The sequence below is a fragment of the Pseudophryne corroboree genome, chromosome 3 (genome assembly GCF_028390025.1).
Source record: "Pseudophryne corroboree isolate aPseCor3 chromosome 3, aPseCor3.hap2, whole genome shotgun sequence".
Taxonomy (NCBI): Eukaryota; Metazoa; Chordata; class Amphibia; order Anura; family Myobatrachidae; genus Pseudophryne; species Pseudophryne corroboree.
Genome location: NC_086446.1, coordinates 333081608 through 333105488, shown reverse-complemented (window position 1 = coordinate 333105488; position 23881 = coordinate 333081608). Strand labels below are relative to the sequence as shown.

Genomic DNA, 23881 nt, shown 5'->3' with positions numbered 1-23881 from the left:
CAATATTCTGAAACTGTTGCACGACCCACTGTAGAATCAACCCAGAGTGATGTAATTAATATTAATCCTGTTAGAGTGATAGCGGTCCCCAATGGGAAGACCGACACAAATGGGGTCACACCCATCAGGAATATTGCAATGCATTGTCCCTGGTCCCGAGCAGAATTAAGAACAATTTTGTCTGAATTTCCTGATCCCAGAAAAGATTTAGCCGCATGTCAAAGGTTCATTAAGGACCTGGGTAACTCCACTGAACCCAACAACAAAGATTGGAGGACACTACTGAGGGCATGTCTGCCCTCTAGTATTGACCTTGTGAAATTTATAGCTGACTGTAAATTAGATGAAGAAGTACCCCTTACAGATGAGTATAATCAAGATAATGTAACCAGAATCAATCTTCAGCTAGGAATATACTTCCCAGCTGTGGTAAAATGGAACAAAATTTTCTCCATCAAACAAACGGAAGGAGAAACTGCCTCTGAATATTTCCACCGGGCACTGGAGGAAATGGCTAAATATACTGGGATCGTGGAAATTGAGGCAAATGTACACCATAGAGAGGTAGCGGTGTCCGTCTTGATGGACGGTTTAAAGGAGGTATTAAGGAATAGGGTGCAAACCACTCAACCTAACTGGAGAGGTATGTCGGTGGCCGCCTTAAGAGAGACTGCTGTTGGGCACGACAGGAACATCACAAGACGCAGGGAGTCACAGAGTGATAGACTGATGGCTATAAGTATCCAAGCCCTTACAACAAGGCCGCCTCAGTCTAAATCTCAGACCCCTGGTGGTAAGCCGCATATGGTAAAATGTTACAATTGTAATAGGGAAGGTAATTTTGCACGTAACTGCACCAGTAATCCACACAATGCATATAAAAACCCTAGACAACGACATGACATACGAAATTGGGATCAAGGACCGCAGAGACGGAGTTATGAGCCACACGCAGGGGAAACAAGAAGGTATCCCCCAAGAAGAGACTGGCAAGTCTCTGATAATTCCCATTTACCTCCTTCACAGGTAATAGCTGCCAGCGCAATGCAGGGAGGTCACCACGCACCATAGGGGCGAGGCCACACCTGTAGTCTGCAGCCAGTGAAATTAATTGCGAGCCTTGGAAATGAACCTGAGGTCACAATTGATGTAGCTGGAAAATCTCTAAATTTCCTTGTAGATACGGGGGCGGCCAAGTCAGTGATAAATTCGACCGTGGGCATGAGAACCACTGGTAAAACAATTCCAGCCATGGGAGTAACAGGAGTAGTGCGACAATACCCTTTAAGCAAACCAGCAGAGATTACGATAGGGCCTTTGCATACCAAGCATTCTTTTCTGCTGGCTGCATCGGCTCCGACTAATCTCCTAGGGAGAGATTTACTGTGCAAAATGGGATGCGTCATATACTGTACTCCTGAAGGTGTGTTCTTGGACATACCCGAAAACCACGCTCAGGAAGCGCAGGATATGCTAGACTCCCCAACAAGATTAATGTCACACACTGTTGTTGTAAATAGGTGTCCGTCCAAGGTAGAGGAAATGATTTCCCAGCTACCGGAATCACTTTGGACCAAGGATGGACAAGACACTGGATTGATGGCAAACGTAGCCCCAGTAGTTGTGCAAGTAAAAGATGGTAGGATAGCTCCAAAAATCCCACAATACCCTCTGAAGCCAGAGGTGGAGTTAGGAGTTTACCCTGTAATAGAGCGCTTGCTACAACAGGGCATTCTGGTAAGGACGTCCAGCACTGCCAATAGTCCCATCTTCCCTGTTAAAAAGAGTGGGGGGAGGGGTTACAGATTAGTGCAGGATCTAAGAGGGATCAACAAAATAGTTGAGAGTCAATTCCCTGTAGTGCCAAATCCAGCTGTCATCCTTATGCAAATCCCTCCCACTGCCAAATTTTTCACTGTGATTGACCTCTGCTCCGCCTTCTTCTCGGTACCTCTGCACCCTGACAGTCAATACTTATTCGCATTCACATACAGAGGAGTCCAGTACACTTGGACTCGATTACCACAAGGTTTCATAGATAGTGCAAGTATTTTCTCACAGGCCCTGCATGATTGTTTACAGTCTTTCCAACCAGAGAGTGGATCAATATTGATACAGTTTGTGGATGATTTACTACTGTGTTCAGATTCACTGGAAGCGTCCCTGAGAGATACGAAACAACTCCTGTTTCATCTTTCAGACACAGGACACAAGGTTTCCAAGGACAAGTTACAATTATGCCAGACCCGTGTGAAGTATTTGGGACACTGTCTAACACAAGGACTGAGACACCTTACCGCTGATAGAATTCAAGCAATTCGTGACATGACCCTGCCACAAACCTAGCAACAGATTAGAACATTTTTAGGAATGTGTGGGTATTGCCGTAACTGGATCCCAGGTTTTTCCATACTGGCCCTACCTTTGCAGGAGATGGTCTCATCAAGCAAACCTGATCGGATTTCGCACACAGACGAATCCGAGATGGCATTTGAGAGACTTAAACAGTGCCTAACGCAGGCACCAGCATTAGGTATGCCTGACTATGGGAAACCCTTTGAGCTGTACGGAACAGAGAGTGCTGGGTGCGCAGCAGGTGTCTTAACCCAGAAGCATGGTGATGCCAGCAGGCCGGTAGCCTACTATAGCGCTCAGCTAGATACGGTAGCGCGATCCCTCCCCACATGCTTGCGAAGTGTTGCAGCAATAGCATTGCTAGTCACAAAGAGCGAAGATGTAGTGCTAGGACACAACCTCACAATTCATACACCACATGCAGTGTCAGCCTTGCTGAATTCGGCCCAAACCAGACACGTCTCATCAGCGCGGTTTACAAGATGGGAATTGGCATTGATGGCCCCCGTAAACATCACCATAAAGAGATGCAGCGCATTAAATCCTGCAACGTATCTCCCAGGTGTGCCTGGACAGGCACAAAGGGTGGAGGATGAGAGTGATGGTGAAGGAGGATTTAATACAGGGGATGACACGCATGATTGTATGGAATATTTGACCCAAAATTTCACGGCAAGGCCTGACATCAGTGACAACCCACTGGAAGATGTAGATTTTACTTTCTACACTGACGGTAGTTGTCACAGACAGACGGACTAGGGAGACTTGTGTACTGGATACGCAGTCGTAGATGACCAAAGTACCATAGAAGCAGAACCGCTAGGCCCACCACACTCAGCACAAGTTGCTGAACTGGTTGCCCTAACCAGAGCATGTGAATTGGCTAAGGGCAAGTCAGCCAATATTTACACAGATTCTAGGTACGCCTTTGGAGTAGTCCATGATTTCGGAGCCCTATGGCGCCTCAGAAATTTCATGACGGCAGCTGGCACACCCGTAGCGCATGCAGCCCACATCAAAAGACTTCTAACAGCGATACAGGAACCCGACAGAGTGGCTGTTATCAAGTGTAAAGCTCACACATATAGCCAAGACCCGGTATCACTTGGTAACAGCCGAGCAGACGAAGCTGCTAAATCAGCAGCCGGTAACCCCATACAAACAGACAGTACACAACTGATGGTATTTAATACTGTAAACACACAGAAATTGTGTGAAATGCAAAATTTGTGTTCCCCGCAGGAAAAGGCAGTTTGGAGGTCAAAAGGATATGGCCAGGAGTCCTCAGGACTCTGGACAGATGGACATGGTAAACCAGTGGCACCCAGAGCATACCTTCCAAGTCTAGCGGAAGCGGCACATGGGCTGACTCATCTAGGCAAAGAAGGAATGTGTAAGCTAGTAAGAGCTTATTGGTGCGCCCCAGGATTTTCTTCCCATGCGGGTAAAAGAGCAATGACATGTCTCACCTGCTTGAGGAAGAATATCGGAAAGGCAATAGCGACAGAGCCATCCCATATCCCTCCGACAGATGGCCCTTTCCAGGTAATACAGATTGATTTCATACAATTACCACCTTGTAGAAATTTAAAGTATGTTTTGGTCTGTATTGATGTATTCTCAAATTGGGTCGAAGCATTTCCCGCGCCCACAAATACCGCTGTATTTACTACAAAGAAAATTGTGCAGGAATTTGTGTGTAGGTACGGTATCCCTAGAATCATCGAGAGTGATAGGGGTACCCATTTTACAGGTGAAGTCTTTCAAACAATGTGTAAGTTGATGGGAATTAATAGTAAGCTGCACACTCCGTACCGCCCCCAGGCGAGTGCGAAGGTGGAAAGAGTGAACAGCACTATTAAAAATAAATTGAGCAAGGTAATGACTGAAACAGGACTGTTATGGCCCGAAGCTTTGCCAATTGTATTATACAGCATCAGAACCACTCCCAGGTCCCCTCTGAACCTGTCTCCTTTTGAAATTCTGTTTGGTCGACAACCCCATGTTATGATTAACCCCCAGGATGATTTGAAATGTAACAATGAAGTAACCGTAAAGTACTTGGTTAAGATGAGTAAGCAATTGAGGAATCAGAATGATAATCTAAAGTTGGTGACTCCTGATCTACCAGACAGTAATTGTCATGACATTGAACCTGGGGATTATGTAATGATACAGAATTTTCTACGCTCAGGTTGCCTTATTGACAGATGGGAAGGACCATATCAAGTCTTATTGACCAGCACAACAGCATTGAAGGTTGCCGAGAGAGAGACTTGGGTCCATTCGTCTCATTGTAAAAAAGTCACTGACCCAGAGAGGTCCCGTGATAAAGAACAGACGGTAGAGGTTGTATCACTAGAGTGTCTGTTCAGGGAGGATTAAGACGACACCTGAGCGCTGAGAATAATAAGACCAGAAGCTTGTCGAGACAGATTTCTTTTTCCCATTTGTTATTTTCTCCAGTTCCCACCTCCCTCCTATTTCCTTTCCCCCTTCTTATTTTTCTCCTTTTACTTCTCTAAGATGGACTTGCCCCATGAGACTGTGATCCGGATTTTCCTGTTGACCATGATGTTGACCAGAGCAGTCTGTTTCGGTGAGAGTACCATGGAGGTCGAGAAAGGATCTGGAATGGGTTCTGATGACCAGGATGCAGGCGTAAATTTCCAAGAGCAACATAATCTCCGAGCAAAGGCGAATATCAGAAAACGATCTGGTAGCATTGACAATAGAAGAAATTGTGAAGGATTGTTAGCTGAAGAGAACTGCATCTGTAGGCACTGTGACAATATAGTTGAGGATGGGTGCATCAAGAAATGTCAGTCCAGTTTTAATGTCCACATGGACCGGCATCCATTGAGTGACTATCACTCCCTAGTGGGTAAAGTGTTAAACCAGACAGACTGTTGGGTATGCTCTCAAGTACCTCAAGGTCATAGCAAATCAGGACTAGTACCATTCCCTTTAACTGTAAGAGAGGTACTTGAGCTAAGTGGTGGGAGGCCGGTGGACAAGAGGTTTAATATCTCTAGTCCTCCTAGTTTGAAGCTCCACCAATATCATGTGGATAGGTCCTTAGTATGCTTTAACATTTCCAATCCCCGATAGCCGGGAAATTGGGAAGTGTCATGGAGTAATCAAACCATGACCTTTTCATACAGAGCCGACAGAATGCCCATAGACACAGAACTTATACGCCAGATAGCTGACCATGGAAGATTTTTCCGGTATAGGTACACTCTAGGAAGTAGAACCATGCGAGTTGGAGAAGTATCACCAGGATACTGTGCACATATCATACAAACAGATACGTGTACTAAACAGATGGGAGAGTTAGGGTTAGGAGATTTCACATGGAAAATTTGTAACATGATAATGTCATACTCCGTCCCATTTGTTCTCCCCGATGATGCATATTTCATATGCGGGAGGAAGGCGTATAAGTGGCTTGCCCCAAACTCAGAGGGATTGTGCTATATTGGAAAAGTACTGCCTGAAGTAATGACTGTATCCCATAACAAAATGAAAGATATTCACCGCAGTGCCCAAGCTCCTTATACTCACACTCATTACGAGCACATCGTTAAACGGCACCTGATAGAGAGGACAGAGCATTCAGCCTCTGATCTGATCCATGAATCCACCGGGATTCAATTCCTACTCGCGTTAGATATCACTCGTACCGCCAGAGGAGTGATAAATTATAAATATATATCTGCGCTTGCAAATTTATTAGACAATATCACCGAAATGTATGACGACACATTCAGGTACACTGGGAAAGAGTTACAAGCCTACAAAACAGAACTGGTTCAGCATAGGATGATTCTCAATTACCACACAGCAGTGACAGGCGGGTATTGTGTTACCCTTGCAACTCAATATGGAATAAAGTGCTGCACGTACATTGCAAACAGCACGGAGGACCCAGCCGAGGTCATAGACCAAAAGATGGATGACATTTTACAATTAAAGTGGGAGTTTCGAAGGAAACACAATCTCACACTCGCTGCTGTGGGTAATGAGCTGACCAGTTGGGTGTCATGGTTGAACCCACGAAATTGGTTCTCGGGTTTAGGAGAATGGGCCCAAGATATTATTATGGATGTAGGGAAATTTCTTTTGTGTATTCTGGGGGTCGTCATATTGGTTGGCCTGATATTTAGATGCGTTCGGGTTTTAACGAGGAGTAAAAGCAATACCAGGGTGATGAGCTTAAGGAGCGAGGACACTGTAATAACAACAACTAATTTCAGTTATGACCCAACGATAGAGACAATGTTGTGATGAAAATGTGATTCCACGGTCTGTTTCTTTCACCCGTTTCTCCTTTGTTTTCCTCCAAGGTACAAAGACATCCGCTTGGAAGAAGAATTTAACAACCTCTTTTATACAGACCATTGATGAACCATGCTACAAGCCCGATTTTCCCTAGTGACTCTAAATTTTACGATAGCCCAAATATTTTAGTGACTAACTTTCTGGACAATGGAAAAACTTTTGCCGTTATTTATAGCAAAAGCATCAGGAGACTACAGTCAACATGTACATCGAGACAAGACACAAGACAAGACCTCAATCAGCAAATGTATATTAAACTCACATAGTTTATGACTGCATTTACCATAATTGCTTCTTATCTTCATTTCTACAACCTTCAGGTAATGACACACATAGTCGATAGGGAATATAGATACAGATATCAGCACTCACATATTCCCCCATTCATGTATCATCAACTAAATGTGCTCCCCCATTTGTTGCAACCAAAAGCCGAAAAGAGCTCGGTAAAGTTTGACAGCCCATCCACAGACCCGTAATACGGGATAAGAAGGAATTCAAATGTATACTTCACAATACCTCGAAGCTTGATTTAAAACACGTACGGCACGATGATACATAACCCCTCAAACATGGATTCATACACACATGCTTCTACTATCTCACTAGGTCATACCTTTTTCCCACCTTCCTCTCTTCTCCCTTACCCAATCATAGAAATGTATTTACATATGACATATATTTTTCTCTTTTTGAACTGTTTTAGGAAGTGGCAGTTATTGGTGACTGCCAAAGGGTGGACTGTCAAAGTCGGAAAAATATCATGCTACACGTTGCCATATATTCACCTCATGCGCTTGCCCGCTGCACGTGCACATTCTCTCCCGTGCGTGCGGATACTCGCAGCTGCGTGATGGTGCCCCCCTCGGCCATGCGCTCGAGCGCGTGGTATGTGCATTTACGGTAGAGTTTGTGTGCGTCTAGCGGGCGACTCAATAGTTAAATAATAAAACCAAATAGTATGTTTTATAGATAATGTTCCTCTTAATAATGACTGTAAGTTTGTTTAATGTAACTGGTCGCTGGACAGAGGAATTCCTCATTGCATGATATGAAGGGTCAGACAGGGTTTGAGCAGTGGTGTTTGGTACCTAACTAAAGAACATTTTATTAGGAACAATCCGGTGCTGGTTGGGTAAAGATTAATCGCTCCTGCGTATAGTTATGGCCATTAGTAGTTTCTGGACATTTCCTATATTTGCAGTTCATTATCCTTGCGGCGGGAATTCTGAGATTCCCTCCCACCTGAGCAGTTTGATATAGTCACAGCCCACCTGTTCAAACTAACCTATGACCTTTTGTTATAATGCGAGGATACATTCCTGTGTCCAATGAACAATAAGATTGTAGGGCCCTTTGTAGTACACTGTATGTTGTGTATATAAGGGTCACTGTCCCCAGACCGGCCAGTACTCTCTCTCTTCAACATTTATCTCTGATAATTGGAGGACTGGATTCCGGTTGCGCTTGCGAGTGTTCCCCGTATGGTATGTTTCTCTGTGGCCACTTTGTTACCCGTTTTAATGTTAGCCATTCATTCTTAGTCGATGTATTTGTGTTTGCGATCGTTCGCTATTGTGTATATTTTTGTTTAGTTATTCTGTTAGATATTAATGTTAGCCTGTAGTGTATGAACTGTTCACTGTTTTCTTTTCCCTTTTACTTAGCTAAATATTGTTAGTAAAGGTGTTGGAACCTTAGCAAGGTATTGTGTGTTTATTACATTGCTGAGGGTAATCGGAGCATCTCAATCGCTCAAACAGCTAGCTTACAGATCAAGGTTAAATAGCATTATATCATTGCAGTATCTCAACACTAAGATTTACAGTATAAGCATACTCTGTGTAAGGTTTAAAAGGATATTATCTGTGTGTACGCTCGCTGTGTGTATTCCGTACTCACAGCGCAGCGTGTGTACGTAACTAGCATACCACGTGCGAGGTCTTTGTACGCAAATAGCGTACAAAGTGCGTAGCACGTGCACGAGGGACAGCGGCCATTACGGCTTCACGATATTAATAAATAGCTTGTGTTCTAAGGTAAATAATCAGCTTGATCATTACACCATCAAGGCTGGATGTTGCTTGCATATGAACTGACCAATGACTCATCATGAATGAGAAAGTTCCCTCCCCTAGACCAATAACAAGAGATCTGTGCACGCCCCCAACAGACTCAGTGTATAGCTGATCACACACACAGAGCCGGCTGCCCTGTTTGTCCCAGATGCTGATCGAGATGGGTTTCTGCCGATGCTCTGCTGTGAGCCTAGAGCGGGAGCGTAGTGAGCATTGAGGGACCTGGCAATTGTATTGCTGGCCATGTATGTATTTGAATTAGTTTGTAATAACTGCTTACTGTGTAAACTGTAACCATGTAACTATATATATACTGTACATTGGGATATACTGAATACATATCCTTTTAATAACAAATATATGCATCAATGAGCTTTGGAACTCAGATAATGTATGGGTGTATTGTTTTCTCTTATGGGATGTAGTGTTTTGCGATGTATAGCGCACATTCATAGCACATTGTAATAAGATGCGCAGGCGTCCACAGTATATATTAGAGTTGGCATTTTAAATATTTGTTAGAAAGTAATTTGACTTGAACAGTATGTATATATAGATATATATAGCAATGTGTATATGTGGCTGTGTGTGTCTATATGTGGCTGTGTGCATGTGGCTGTGTGTGTATACTGTATGTGGCAATGTGTGTTCATATGCGGCTGTGTGTGTATGTGTATATGAGTGTGTGTATATATGGCAATGTGTGTGCGGCTGTGTGTGTATACTGTATGTTGCAATACATGTGTGTATAAATGTGGCTGTTGTATGCCTTCAGGCCCCTGTGACCCATAAATCGTCCCTGCCTGTTGTGGTGTGGGGTGTTGCTGGTGAAAGCAAGGAGAGAGTGTGTGTGTGTGTGTGGGGGGGGGGGGGGCACCATTGTTATTTTGCCTCTGGGCACCTGGTATTAACTTATGCCTCTGTATGAAAATATATACTGCTGGGGATGTGTAGTGGTTTGACAAGCTCAATCTGCCTTTGGTCTAGGATTAAACCACATGTGAATAAGGCAAAGTTGTATGGTAAACCTGAATTTAAAACATTTAAATTTATCACATACATTATCTATTTAGTATCAGGCCCGATCCTCTGGGGGACTGAGTAAGCAAAAATGGGTTGGGCACTGAAGTCATGTACAGTATCACAATGTAATGTCATGGCACCAATCCACCATTATGTTTAGGGTCCTCGTGCAAATCTATGTGTTTGTGTGGTAGGATTTACAGGGACTGATTGCCAGACAGACTATCTACAAGGGTTGGAGTGGACATTTATAGTGCTGTTCTTTGCCACCATATAGCAGAAAGTTTATTACATAAATCTGTGATCTTTATTTGCCACTCCTACAGAATGTCTTCATTTAAGTTATGGTCATTTGCCTGCAAAGTGTTAGCAGGAAGAGAGCATAAACCATTAGGAATCTTCTTGTCTCTAACTTCTGTTGTACTCAGTGCTATTTATCTAGGCAAATAGGTTCAGTAACTGAGGGTGGGGCAGAGGTGAGTAGTGATGTAGGTGGAGCTAGCTTTGGGGGCATTAATTGGTGAGTAAACGTTACAGAAGGAATGCACCACAAAAAAGTGTGTGGTCTCACAAGGAAGGGACATATTATGCCCCACACAGTAAAGCCCCTGACACCATATTATGCCCCACACAGTAATGCCACTGACATCATATTAGGCCCAACTCAGTAATGCCCCTGATATCATATTATGCCCCACACAGTAATTTCCGACACCATATTAAGCCCCACACAGTAATGCCCCTGTCACTATATTATTCCCCCACAGTAATGCCCCCTGACACCATATTATATCCCTATAGTAATGCCCAACATTATATTATGCCTCCACAGTAATGCCCCTGACACCATATTAAGCCCCCACAGTAATGTCCAACACCATATTATGCCCAAACAGCAGTGTCGGACTGGGGCATGAAGGGCCCACCGGGGGGATGCAGTGATAGGGGCCCATGCTTAGGGGTGTGGTCAGTCTACAAAGGGGGGGTGGCCAACCTCCACAGAGGCTTGAGATACACAATAGACTTGTGCAGTGTAATGCAACATATCTACAATGTATAATACAAGTGCACAGTCTGGAACCTGATCCCTAGAGGAAGGAGTGGACCCCAGGCAGTGGGGCCCACCGGTGGTTTCCCCTGTACACCTGTGGGCCAGTCCGACCCTGCCAAACAGTAATGCCCCTGACACCATATTACATTCCCACAGTAATGCCTAATACCATATTATGCATTAAGAGTTATGCCCGTCACCATATTATGCCAACACACTAATGCCCTTGACATCATATTACACTCCCACAGTATATCCTGACACGATATTATGCCATATACAGTACCCTGACCCTTATGCCACAGTATTTGCTCATTGTCAGGGTATCACCTGCCAGCTGATGCTGCCGCCACCCCTTTTGGGCTCCAAAACGGTGCTGCCCACTCCTCCTCGGCATCCTTCTTTGTGGATTGGAGCAGGAGCGCAGGCAGCAGTAGCCAAGAGGGGTCACATAGGTGCCCAGTGAGGTACAAAGACACTGATGCTGGCGCACAGCATGGAATTCCCAGGACCCTACCACTGTAGGCAGTCCACAGGTAGTTCCAGAACGCCATTCCTGATGATGCCATTTTACAAAAGACCTTAAAAAACGACATTCTGGAGCATTCCGGCTCAAAAAAAGTCCTGGTTGTACTAATTTTTATTAATCCACAAAAGGTGCAAACAGTTCGGCCACTGGAACTAGGTTGACCATTATCTAAACATTCTTAAGACTTCAGTGATTAGATACATTAATACCTTAAAGATTATGGAGCAGCTTCACCACCATGATCAGAAAACTATCTAGAGAGGTAGGTGTTGGAGCTAAATGTACAGAACATATAGAAAAGGATTCCTGTTTGCCTTTTTTCTAAAAATAAATTCCCTAAACAGCAAATGTATTCTGTAAACACTGATAGTGTATCCCAGAAAGAGGGGTTCATGAAAGAGATTTAAAAACATATTAACATCATATTTATAGGTTTTATCTCCTTACAACAATCATTAGGATTTAGCGTCAATGTTTTATGGCCCTCATTCCGAGTCGTTCGCTCGGTAATTTTCTTCGCATCGCAGCGTTTTTCTGCTTAGTACGCATGCGCAATGTTCGCACTGCGACTGTGCCAAGTAATTTTGCTATGAAGATAGTATTTTTACTCACGGCTTTTTCTTCCCTCCGGCGATCGTAGTGTGATTGACAGGAAATGGGTGTTACTGGGCGGAAACACGGCGTTTTATGGGCGTGTGGATAAAAACGCTACTGTTTCCGGAAAAAACGCGGGAGTGGCTGGAGAAACGGAGGAGTGTCTGGGCGAACGCTGGGTGTGTTTGTGACGTCAAACCAGGAACGACAAGCACTGAACTAATCGCAGATGCCGAGTAAGTGTGAAGCTACTCTGAAACTGCTAAGTAGTTTGTAATCGCAATATTGCGAATACATCGTTCGCAATTTTAAGAAGCTAAGATTCACTCCCAGTAGGCGGCGGCTTAGCGTGTGTAACTCTGCTAAAATCGCCTTGCGAGTGAACAACTCGGAATGAGGGCCCATGTTTCAGTGCTAGCATCAGTGGTACTTTTTTCAATCCATGTTATTTAACAAGCTATGAATTTTATTTGACTGGCAGCTATGGCTCACTGATAAGATAGCAGATTTTCCAAATTAATGAGTAGCCTAAGGACCTAGCTCTTCTCATTAGCCAAAATTCAGCACTAAGACTATCCTCCTGAACCTGATATATTTACTTATCATCTGCATTTTTAGAGAAATGTATCAAACCTTCTAAAGAGTGGAGAAGTTACCAATCATCTACTTATCATTTTGCATAATGCACTTAATAAATGATACCTAGAATCTGATTGGTTGCTATGGGAAACATCTCTATTTGTCCCCTTCTCTACTCTTTAAGGGGGTTTATACATCCTTGTCCTCTTCTCCACTCTTTAGGTTTTATACATCCACCCCATACTTTTATGGAAAGCAAAATGCACTTCATCGTAGAATCTCATCAAAAAATGCCAGTGGTTATAAGAAAATAGTCCTGACATCTCATCTATCATTAATTGCTAAATGAGGTTACAGTACATCAAGCAATGTTTTAACCCTTTATGACCCATTGCATGTTTCCAGTGTATGCCAGTGATGACACTGGTAAATCAGACGAATGAGGCGCTAAATAGCCCCCAAAAATAGGATTTTAATTAACTACCGGTAAATCCTTTTCTCGTAGTCCGTAGATGTTACTGGGGTTCCATTTAGTACCATGGGGTATAGACGGGTCCACTAGGACCCATGGGCACTTTAAGAATTTGATAGTGTGGGCTGGCTCCTCCCTCTATGCCCCTCCTACCAGACTTAGTCTAGGAAATTGTGCCCGGGGAGACGGACATACTTTGAGAGAAGGATAACGATAGTGGTGAGATTCTGAACCAGCACACACAAACAGAGGAAAGCTATGCTAACCCAACTTTAAACAGGAACAGCAACAGCTGAACCAACAATACTTAACCAAGTAACAGTGCAGGAAGAACGAAGCACCGGGCGGGCGCCCAGTATCCGCTACGGATTACGAGAAAAGGATTTACCGGTAGGTAATTAAAATCCTATTTTCTCTTACATCCTAGAGGATACTGGAGTTCCATTTAGTACCATGGGGATGTACCAAAGCTTCCAAACCGGGTGGGAGAGTGCTGAGGTTCCTGCAGAACTGATTAACCAAACTGAAGAGGCCAAAGCATCGAACTTGTAAAACTTAGCAAACGTGTTCGAACCAGACCATGTAGCCTCTCGGCAGAGCTGTAAAGCCAAGACACCCCAGGCAGCCGCCCAGGAAGAACCCACCGACCTAGTAGAGTGGGCCTGTACAGATTTTGGGACCAGCAAACCTGCCGTGGAATAAGCATGCTGGATAGTGAACCTGATCCAGAGTGCAATTGTCTGCTTTGAAGCAGGACACCCAATTTTATTGGGATCATATAGAACGAACAGCGAGTCGGATTTCCTGTGACAAGCTGTCCTCTTTACGTATACCTTCAAAGCCCTCACAACATCCAAAGACTTTGAAGTAGTGGAAGTGTTGGTGATAACCAGAACCACAATAGGTTGGTTAATCTGAAACGCAGACACCACTTTTGGAAGAATTGCTGATGAGTTCTGAGTTCAGCTCTGTCCTCATGGAAAATTAAGTAGGGGCTCTTGTAAGACAATGCCTCCAGCTCCGACACACGTCTTGCCAAGGCCAGCAATGTGACGGTCTTCCACGTAAGGTACTTTACGTCCACCTCCTGTAACTGTTCAAACCAGTCTGATTGGAGGAAGTGCAGAACCAGATTGAGATCCCAATGTGTCGTGGGAGGCACAAAGGGAGGTTGGATGTGTAAAACACCCTTCAAGAATGTCTGGACCTCAGGGAGAGAAGCCAATTGTTTCTGGAAGTAAATAGACAAGGCCTAAATCTGGACTGTAATGAAGCCTAGACGTAGGCCCACATTCACTCCCAACTGCAAAAAAAGCAGGACACGTCCCAGGTGAAATTCCACCGCAGAATAGGTTCTGCTCTCACACCAAGAGATGTATTTCTTCCAAATACGGTGGTAATGTTTAGACGTTACCCCCTTCCTGGCTTGGATCATAGTCGTTACAACCTTGTTAGGGATCCCTCTTCTGGCTAGAATCAGCCGTTCAACTTCCATGCCGTCAAACGTAGCCACGGTAAGTCCTGATAGACCAGAGGATCTCAAACTCGGTCCTCGGGAGCCCACACAGTGCATGTTTTGCAGGTAACCCAGCAGGTGCACAGGTGTATTAATTACTCACTGACACATTTTAAAAGGACCACAGGTGGAGCTAATTATTTCACTTGCGATTCTGTGAGGAGACCTGCAAAACATACACTGTGTGGGCCCCCGAGGACCGAGTTTGAGAACCTCTGTGATAGACGAATGGGCCCTCTTGCAGAAGATCCTCGCGAAGAGGTAGAGGCCACGGATCTTCGAGGAGCATCTCCAGAAGGTCCGTGTACCAGGCCCTTCTTGGCCAGTCCGGAGCAATGAGTATTGCTTGAACCTTTTCCCTTTTTATTCTTTTGAGAATTCTTGGGATCAGAGGATGTAGAGGAAACACGGTCATGATCTGATAGACCCATGGAGTCGTCGGAGCGTCTTTTGCCACTGCCTGTGGGTCTCTCGACCTGGACCAATACCGCTTGAGCTTCTTGTTGAGACTAGAGGCCATCATGTTGATTCGTGGATATCCCCACCGACGTGTCAAGCATCTGAACACTTCCGGGTGAAGTCCCCACTCCCCCGGGTGCAGGTCGTGTCTGCTGAGGAAGTCTGCTTCCCAGTTATCTACTCCCAGAATGAAGACCGCTGCCACAGCATTTTTTTCTGTCCAGAGGAGAATTCTTGACACTTCCGACATTGCTGCTCTGCTTTTCGTTCCGCCCTGTCGGTTTATGTACGTCACTGCCGTCACATTGTCCGACTGGACCTGAATGGCCCGATCGTGAAGAAGATAAGAGGCCTGCAGAAGGGTGTTGTATATGGCCCTGAGTTCCAGAATGTTGATTGGAAGGATGACTTCCTGACTTGATCATCTTCCTTGAAACTGCACCCTCTGGGTGACTGCTCCCCAACCTCTGAGGCTTGCATCCATGGTTAACAGGATCCAGTCCTGAGATTTTGGAAGGTTCAGAATCCACCCGTGATCCTGGAGAAGTTTGGTTGAGAGAACAATGCTGTCCAGCAACCTCTTCCTGGACGGCGCCTTTATCAGAAGATCATCCAGGTAAGGACTTATGTTCACTCCCTGCTTGCGGAGTATAAACATCATCTCTTCCATCACTTTGGTGAACCCCCTCGGTGCCGTGGAGAGACCAAATGTCAGAGCCTGGAACTGATAGTGACAGTTCTGCAGTGCAAACCGTAGATAAGCCTGATGAGGCTGCCAGATCAGAATGTGAAGGTACACATCCTTGATATCCAGAGACACTAGGAATTCCCCTTCCTCCAGACCTGACATCATCGCTCTCAGAGACTCCATAATGAACTTGAACACTCTTAAGAACAGGTTCAAGGACTTGAGATTCAGAATTGGCCGTACCGACCTGTCCGGTTTTGGTACTACAAACAAGTTGGAATAGTACCTCTTGTTGTGCAGATGAGGTGGAACTGAAACAATGACTTGAGTCTGTACCGGTTTTTGAATGGCCTGCTGTAAAGTTATACTTGCCTCTTGTGAAGCTGGTAAAACTGATTTGAAGAATCTGTGAGGTGGGAGCTCTTGGAACTCCATTCTGTAGCCTTGGGTATTAAGATCTATGACCCAGGGATCCCGACACAAACTTGTCCAGATGTGACTGAAGAATTTTAGTCAGGCTCCCACCTGACAGTCCTCCAGGCATCGCGGTCCACCGTCATGCTGAAGGCTTTGAGGAAGCGGAGCCTGAGCTCTGTTCCTGAGCACCTGCAGTTGCTGGTTTGCGTGGTTTACCTCTTGCGCCTCTGGAGGTCGTAGAAGCACCTCTGGATTTGCCCTTAAACTTGGCTGTCCGAAAGGACTGTAAATTTGAAGTTGAATAAGCTTTCCTGGCTGGGGGAGCTGCGGAAGGAAGATACGTAGACTTACCCGCAGTAGCTTTGGCGATCCATTTGTCTAGTTCATCTCCAAACAAGGCCTCTCCTGTGAATGGTAGGCCTTCCACGCCTTTCATGGGTCCACATCAGCAGTCCACTGGCATAGCCACAAGCATCTGCGTGCTGACACTGCCATAGTGGTGGTGCATGCATTAAGCAAACCAATCTCTTTTATGGCTTCCACCATAAAATTTGCAGAGTCCTGTATATGCTGCAGGAGTAAAACAACATCCTCCCTAGACAAGGAATCTAACCCCTCAATTAGGTTACCTGACCATTTTGCAATGGCTTTTGTGATCCACGCACATGCAATAGTGGGTCTTTGGGCCACGCCAGCAGCTGTGTACAATGATTTGAGTGTAGTCTCAAGTTTACGATCAGCCGTCTCTTTTAGGGAGGTTGCACCAGGGACAGGCAATACAGTTTTTCATGACAGCCTAGAGACTGATGCGTCCACTATTGGTGGATTTTCCCATTTTTTCCTATCCTCCAGAGGAAAAGGAAAAGGTGAGAGCAACCTTTTAGGGATTTGAAATTTCTTATCAGGATGAACCCACGGTTCTTCAAACAGGGTATTCAATTCCTTTGACGCAGGAAAAGTGACTGAGGACTTCTTTTTTATATTAAAATAAGTTCCTAACACTCCTCTGATACCTTATCAGGAATTTGCAGAACCTCTCTGATAGGTTGTATAAGAACTTCAATTCCCTGTGACAGAATAGCATCTCCCCCCTCCAAATCCACCTCACCCTCCTCCGTGTCTGACCCGTCAGCATCAGACTGCAGGATATGGGCCAGAGATCGTTTTTTGCGGACAAATGGGAGGTGATCGAGACGCTGGCTTGGGAACTGAGTCTCTATTCATAAACTCATCCACAGTCTGTCTTAAGTATTGTGTCTCTTTCTCATTGCGGGATAGCTTTGTAGAAATATTCGAGATCATTCCCTTAATGGAATTAACCCATTCCGGTTCAGCCCCACTATTCTGGGAAGGTGCACTGCCCTGAGTACCCAGTAGTGAGTCCCCTGGTGAAGAGGAACACTCCGCTGTACAAGAAACACACTCTTTGCCTGACATAATGTAAATGTGACAGCACACACACACACACACACACACACACACACACACACACACACACACACACACACACACACACACAGGAAAAGGTTAAGCACAATTAACCCACAAAGAGCCCTTCAGGGAAACACCTAGTTATTTGGAGCCAGTCCCCACCACGCCCTTATCGGTAATGCCAAGCTCAGCCAGGTCGCAGACTAATTTCCCTGATAGAGGACTAATACTAATAATTGCTCTCCCCCTGCTATGACCCCCTGGTACCGCTGAGATAATCTGGAGTCTCTCTGGAGGAGCTGCGCGTCCATGTCAGTCAGCATCTGTGTCCACTGCAGAGGGAAAATGGTGCTGGTGAACTGCTGGATCCGCTCATAGTGAAGCCCCGCCCCTTCAATGATGAGCAGTTTTCCCATTTTTTTTATACTGGCTGAGGTAATCTGGTGCTTAAAATGGAGAGAAACCCGTTTTAAGGCTGTTTTTGCTAGTGTGGGTACTGTGTACAGTGTACTGAGACGCAGCTGTGTACTGTGTCTGGGGACGCATTCTGCCCTGGTTAGAAGACATGCGTCTCCGTACCCTCATGCTGCCATAATGGCTGGCGACCCGCTAGCCGGGACGCCGGCGTAGTACTCACCACTCTTCATTCTTCTGGCTCTGTTAGCAGTGGCGGCGTGCTGCGGGAATGTACGCTCACCGTGGTGGGGCTTCGAATAGTTCCCTCAGGAGCTCAGTGTCCTGTCAGCGGGGAATGGGACCATTCACCCTTCAAGAGGTTGGGCCATTCCCCCCCCCCCTTCCCAAGTCCACGAAGCAGGTAGGCTGGTGCCAACCAACCCTGCCTGAAAATAACAAACATATAAAATAAATGCAGAAAACTCTTCAGGAGCTTCCATAAGCGTGACCGGCTCCTCCGGGCACATTTTCTAAACTGAGTCTGGTAGGAGGGGCATAGAGGGAGGAGCAAGCCCACGCTATCAAATTCTTAAGGTGCCCATGGCTCATAGTGGACCCACCTATACCCCATGGTACTAAATGTAAACCCAGTATCCTCTAGGACGTAAGAGAAATATGGTTGGTCATTTAATGAACGATAATTTGTTAGACATTGGGATTTAAATGGCAACCGTCATCACAATACAGTTTACATCATGGGTCCTCAACCTACGGCCTTCCAGCTGCTGTGGAACTACACATCCCAGCATACCCTGCCACAGTTTTGTTATTAAGGCATGCTAAAATGGATGCAGGGCATGCTGGGATATGTAGTTGCACAGCAGCTGGAGGGCTGCAGGTTGAAGACCCATGGTCAACATAATACATTTTATTAATAATGTAAATTTAAATGGACAAGGGGTCATACAGGGTCAAGAGAAAAACAGAAATGTTTAATGTAATGAATAGGGTGGTTATAAAGTGGTAGTTGGACTTTGATGTGAAATTTACACTTTTGCTCAGTTTATCCACCTCTCTGCACACCTAGGCTCTTTTAGTTTGCAGAGGCATCTTTCCAAGAGTGGAAAGTAAACATATATCTTGGCAGGGGCGTTTCTAGAGAGGAGGGAGCCCATGTGCAGGCTCAGTCTGCCCCCCCCCCCCCCATGCTTTAGCTGGCAGAACTATATTTCTGGTCACTAGGGTCCTCTAGGGCCCTAGCACTGTCCCAGAGTCTACAGTGCATGTGCTGATTGCTGGGAAAATGGGCACCGCTGCCATTATTCCAGTGATTTTCCTACTGTGCATGTGCGAAACACCAGTTAAATGGTGGTACGCTATTTAGTATTTTCCCAATGATTTCTGCAGCGGTGCTGCAGCGCAGCGGGACTCTGGAGGGTATTAAAAATAATGGGTGCAGGGAGTGCGGTGTGAGCACCCCTGGACCCCAGGTGCTCGTGTGCACCGCACACACAGCATCCATTATAAATATGCCAGTGTATCTTGGTGTGCATCGACTGGACAATCTAGAGTCATGAATGGGATGTAAAGTTACTCTGTTACTTGGCAGTACTTTACCTGGATGCATAGAAGAGCATTTTGGGATTTCTTTGTTTCCCTTCTGTTTCTTTCTAAATATTTCTCTCTGTTTTCAGTGTCTACCGCACATTCAAATGAACTTGACATTAAAGGAGCACAGGCTGCTACTGAAAAGACACAAAGAAACTGAAAAAAGAAACTTCAATTACGTTGCACTATATACTAACACATAATTGGCACATTGCAGTTTTCAGTGAGTTCTGTGCTTTCAAACATTCACACTAAATCTGATACAAAAAAACATCCAATTGTACAGGCCATTTGTTTTCTTTCCTTCCTGGCCCTTTGCCTAAGTTTCATGCACTGTTTATGCTTTACATTAAAATACTACCTTCAAACTAAGTGACAGAACAGAAACATTGGCCATTACATTAACAGCAAACTGGGATGCCAGATTTATATAAATCAGTGACAGTCTATCATAAAACTCCACTGAACATCAGCCTGCAGCCAGCCAGTTCAGCCAGACCTATGCTTCTGTACACAGAAAAATGAACAGTCTCTTGTTTCAGTCTCAGTGATTACTGGGAAGTCAATCTTGGATGTGAAAAGCTCTGGCAGAGGAGACTCCATCTCTCCGTACAGGTGGAAGAATCTTCTCTGTCAAACTGGAACTTTGTAGCCTTTATATTCATTAGGGAAAATGCTGACGGTAGCACAGCTAAATGTGAAATCCCATTGAGCCTGACATTTCAAAACTTACAAAAATAAACTTTTTTTTTTCTACTTAGGCAAAATTTAGAAGGGTTCATCACTGCACAGTGAAATAAGGTATTATAAATGGTATCTGGACTCCAGGTCGACACACCTTAGGTCGACACACCTTAGGTCAACACCAATAATAGGTTGACATGGACATTAGATAGACACAAACATGAGTTTTTCACTTTTTTTATTTTTGGACTTTTTCATACTTTACGATCTACATGGACTACGATTGGTAACCTGTGCCGAGTGCAGCAGTAGCAGAGTGAGGCACCTTGCCTGAAGGGCGAGCCATGTGACGGGACACGGTGCACTAATTGGGGTTCATGGTCACATTATGAAGAAAACAACACCAAAAAAAAAAAAAAAAACTCATGTTAACCTTTTTCCATGTCGACCTTGTTCATGATGACCTATTTCTGGTGTTTATCTAAGGTGTGTCGACAACTGGTGTCAACCTAAGGTGTCGAGCTAATTGGTGTCGACCTGGAGTCTCATACCCTAATACACAATTTTTTAACCAGTGATAAAAAATGCTTAATTATTCAAGTTTTATTATGAGAGCTACACTTGTTGCAATGAAGTCACCCATTGGCACCCAAAAGTCACATGAATTATACCTATAACAACCCCTGTCCTCCATTTTGTCCTTTGAAGGATAGTAAGGTGTTTTGGGAAGGAGCAGAGGAGATTCCATGTGTGTGAGACAGTTTATTCTGTGAGTTTCTGACACAGCATGGCTTCAAGGGGACAGCAGAGGAGGGTGGAGGAGGAGGAGGTTGTGGTGCAGGCTGTAAATGAGGAGGAGGGAAGCACAGAGGAGTTGGAGGAGCATGAGGTGCAGCAGGAGGAGTCTGGTGATGAGGAGGAAACTGCACCTGCCTTAGGGAAAACATGCACTGGACGGAATGTCTGCTTCAATTATGCTGAAAATTGTGCCCTCACCCATGCCATGTGGGCAGTATATATCCACAGCTACTTGGTGTGCAATCACAACGTACATCTGCCCCACGTAAGAAGGACATGTTCAGTGTTGGAAACAGTGAATTCCGTAAGTCACTTCTGGCGCGATATGTAAAATGGCAGCTCCCGTACAATACTCACCATACGAGGAAGAGCTGGAGCAAATTTCTTAGCCTGTAGTCCTACCCGGACCAAATATTATGGACACAGATGGTCCAGAATCACCAGTACTGGTGAGTAATCAAACATTCCCCTTTTAACTGTAGCAAACTAAATCAGTGTCAACTGATTATTTTTGAATGTTTTTATGACCAAAAATTAAGTAAAACATATATAAAATTATTTGTAACATACTTGAGGTGTCACTGTCTTGCCAGTAAACATATTTAAATCTTTAATTTAATCAACAATTGTGTTTCAAATATATATACTTTCAAAGTTGTTCAATTAATGCATTTAAAGGTGCCATATATTAGCACAAAAAAAACCCCAAAATATATGTGGCCGTATTCCTTAAATGTATGTTTTTTTAATGCAGAAAATGTTGAGTTTCTGTAATATGACTGTGTGACACCTTATCAAAGTTAACGTGCATTTGCTAATGTTGACAATGGGCCTAATTCAGATCTGTTCGCAGCAGCAAATTTGCTAGCAGTTGGGAAAAACCATGCGGGTCATTCCGAATTGATTGCTATTTGATGCGCACGCAAGCAGCATTCATACGGCAGCGTACACTCTGCACGAGTACAAACAAACGCCCACCACGTACAACTGCAAACAATTGTGCAGCAATGCACAAAGTAGGTGTTTACTATTGTGCTTCGCATGGTAGCAATGCATTCACATGACTGCCAAACGCATCGCTAGCAACACGGGGAGTGTCGTACATGTGCGATTCATTCGGTAGCTTGCAAATATTCACAACGTTTTTTTTTCACATTCCATTCCTTTCTAAATTAATAAAACAATTAGCTGAAGGAATTGTAATGTGATTGATAAATTAAGTGATCAAACTCTGCAAAATGAAGTTTGACAACCTAATTGCACAATAACATTCAGCAATTAAGGCAACAAATATATCATTTTAATATATTTGTTGGCCTATTTGCTCAATACCCCAAAATGTATTTAATTAAATTCCCTGACTGACATACTGTACATTACACAGATTAGCATATATGCCTCATTGTTTTGAATGTGTTAAAATGGGGAGTGATAAAGTAACAAACAATCAGCTCCTAACTGTCATGTCACAGCCTTGGATTTTTAAATGTCAGTTAGTAGTTGATTATCTACTAATTTTTTGCTCTTAATTTTAACCCTTTACAAGTGCTGATACATCTGTAGAGATATGTAATTTCCCTTTGACACAACACAACACACAAAATGTTGACTAGGGGGGCGTGGCCTGGCTGGCTAATGGTGTAGTCCAGCTTTTTATGGGCTCCTGCTAGCCGTTACCGCTCTTTGCCCGCACTGCTGGAAGCCCTGCTCCCTCTCCCGGCTACTGGAGATTCTGCTCCCGCTGTCCGCACCGCTCACAAAGCTGGGGGACCCGTTTCCTGAGCCCCGCTTGTTGCGGCCTATCACCCCCGGTGGAGCCGCGGTCTCGAGGAGCTGTCCCATCCCGGGAACGGTGCATGGCCGGTGCGGAGCTCTGGGGATTCGGCCGGAATCTGCCTCAGACCTCGAGGACATGGTCCCTGCCCCAGCCTACCTTGCCCACTGGTGCCTGGTCCCCTCTCTGCCTGCTCTCAGCTCCAGTCTGAGCTGTCCCTGGTGGCTGCGGCCTCTGCTCCCTCAGGAACAGGGGATTGAATTTTCTTGTGACTCTGGGCCTGACTTCCGAGTGTGAAGGTTCATGCTGTGACCCCCCCCTGCTGACTTCCATAACCTGCTATATCCCCCTGCATACCTCTGGGAACCCTCCATAATTGTGGCCTTCCCTGCAAGGCACCAACTAAGCACACAGTGCCTGGTTCTCTGTCTGAAGGGGATTTAGGGACAGGTGGCCATCTTGCTAGCACAGAATCAATATCCCCCTGTGTGAGACCATCGAGGCAGACTGACCTCTTGAACGTTGGATATTTGCCTGCTGCAGATGACGTCAGATGTGAAGCTTATAATTTCTTCTGCCAGGGTGTGATGCAGGTTGCTCAATGATATATTAATGCCAGGCCGATGGGAGTCGTTGCTCAATAGGCATATTCTCATGCAGCTTCTACACCTATACCTCATTACGGTTCAGACCAACATACTGCTTTTACTGCTTTTTCCCCACATTATGGTCGGAACCAAAAAGCCTCACAGAAGAGTAACACATCTCGACCAAAGGATTCTTCCTCTCAAGCTACCATAAGGCCATTTCTCCAAACTACACCTTCTAAGTCTGATCGAGACCAAATGGCGGCAAGTCCTTCTTCCTCTCCCTCTTCTAAGTCATTGTCTAATATGGAGACAAACCTCCCTCCTTCCTATGATAGGAATGAACTTAAGGAAATATTTACTTTTCTTAAATCGCTCCCAACTAAACAGGATCTTCAAGATACGATTAGACAGGAACTTGCGACAGTTAAGAGGGACATTTCACAATTGTCGGACAGACTGACAACTGTCGAAGAAAACCAAGATACTTCTAACACC

At 44.8% G+C, this 23881-nt stretch overlaps 1 long non-coding RNA gene across 2 annotated transcripts in view; it reads right to left on the bottom strand.

Annotated features, from left to right (window-relative positions):
* LOC135055461 (uncharacterized) overlaps positions 1–23881 on the bottom strand; it is a 43008-nt gene that overhangs the window by 12466 nt on the left and 6661 nt on the right. The window contains exon 2 of one of the 2 annotated variants that reach the window (XR_010243757.1): positions 19550–19677. This is a non-coding gene — a long non-coding RNA (uncharacterized LOC135055461). The remainder of the gene's footprint in view (positions 1–19549; positions 19678–23881) is intronic. The other variant, XR_010243756.1, reaches the window with a different exon arrangement.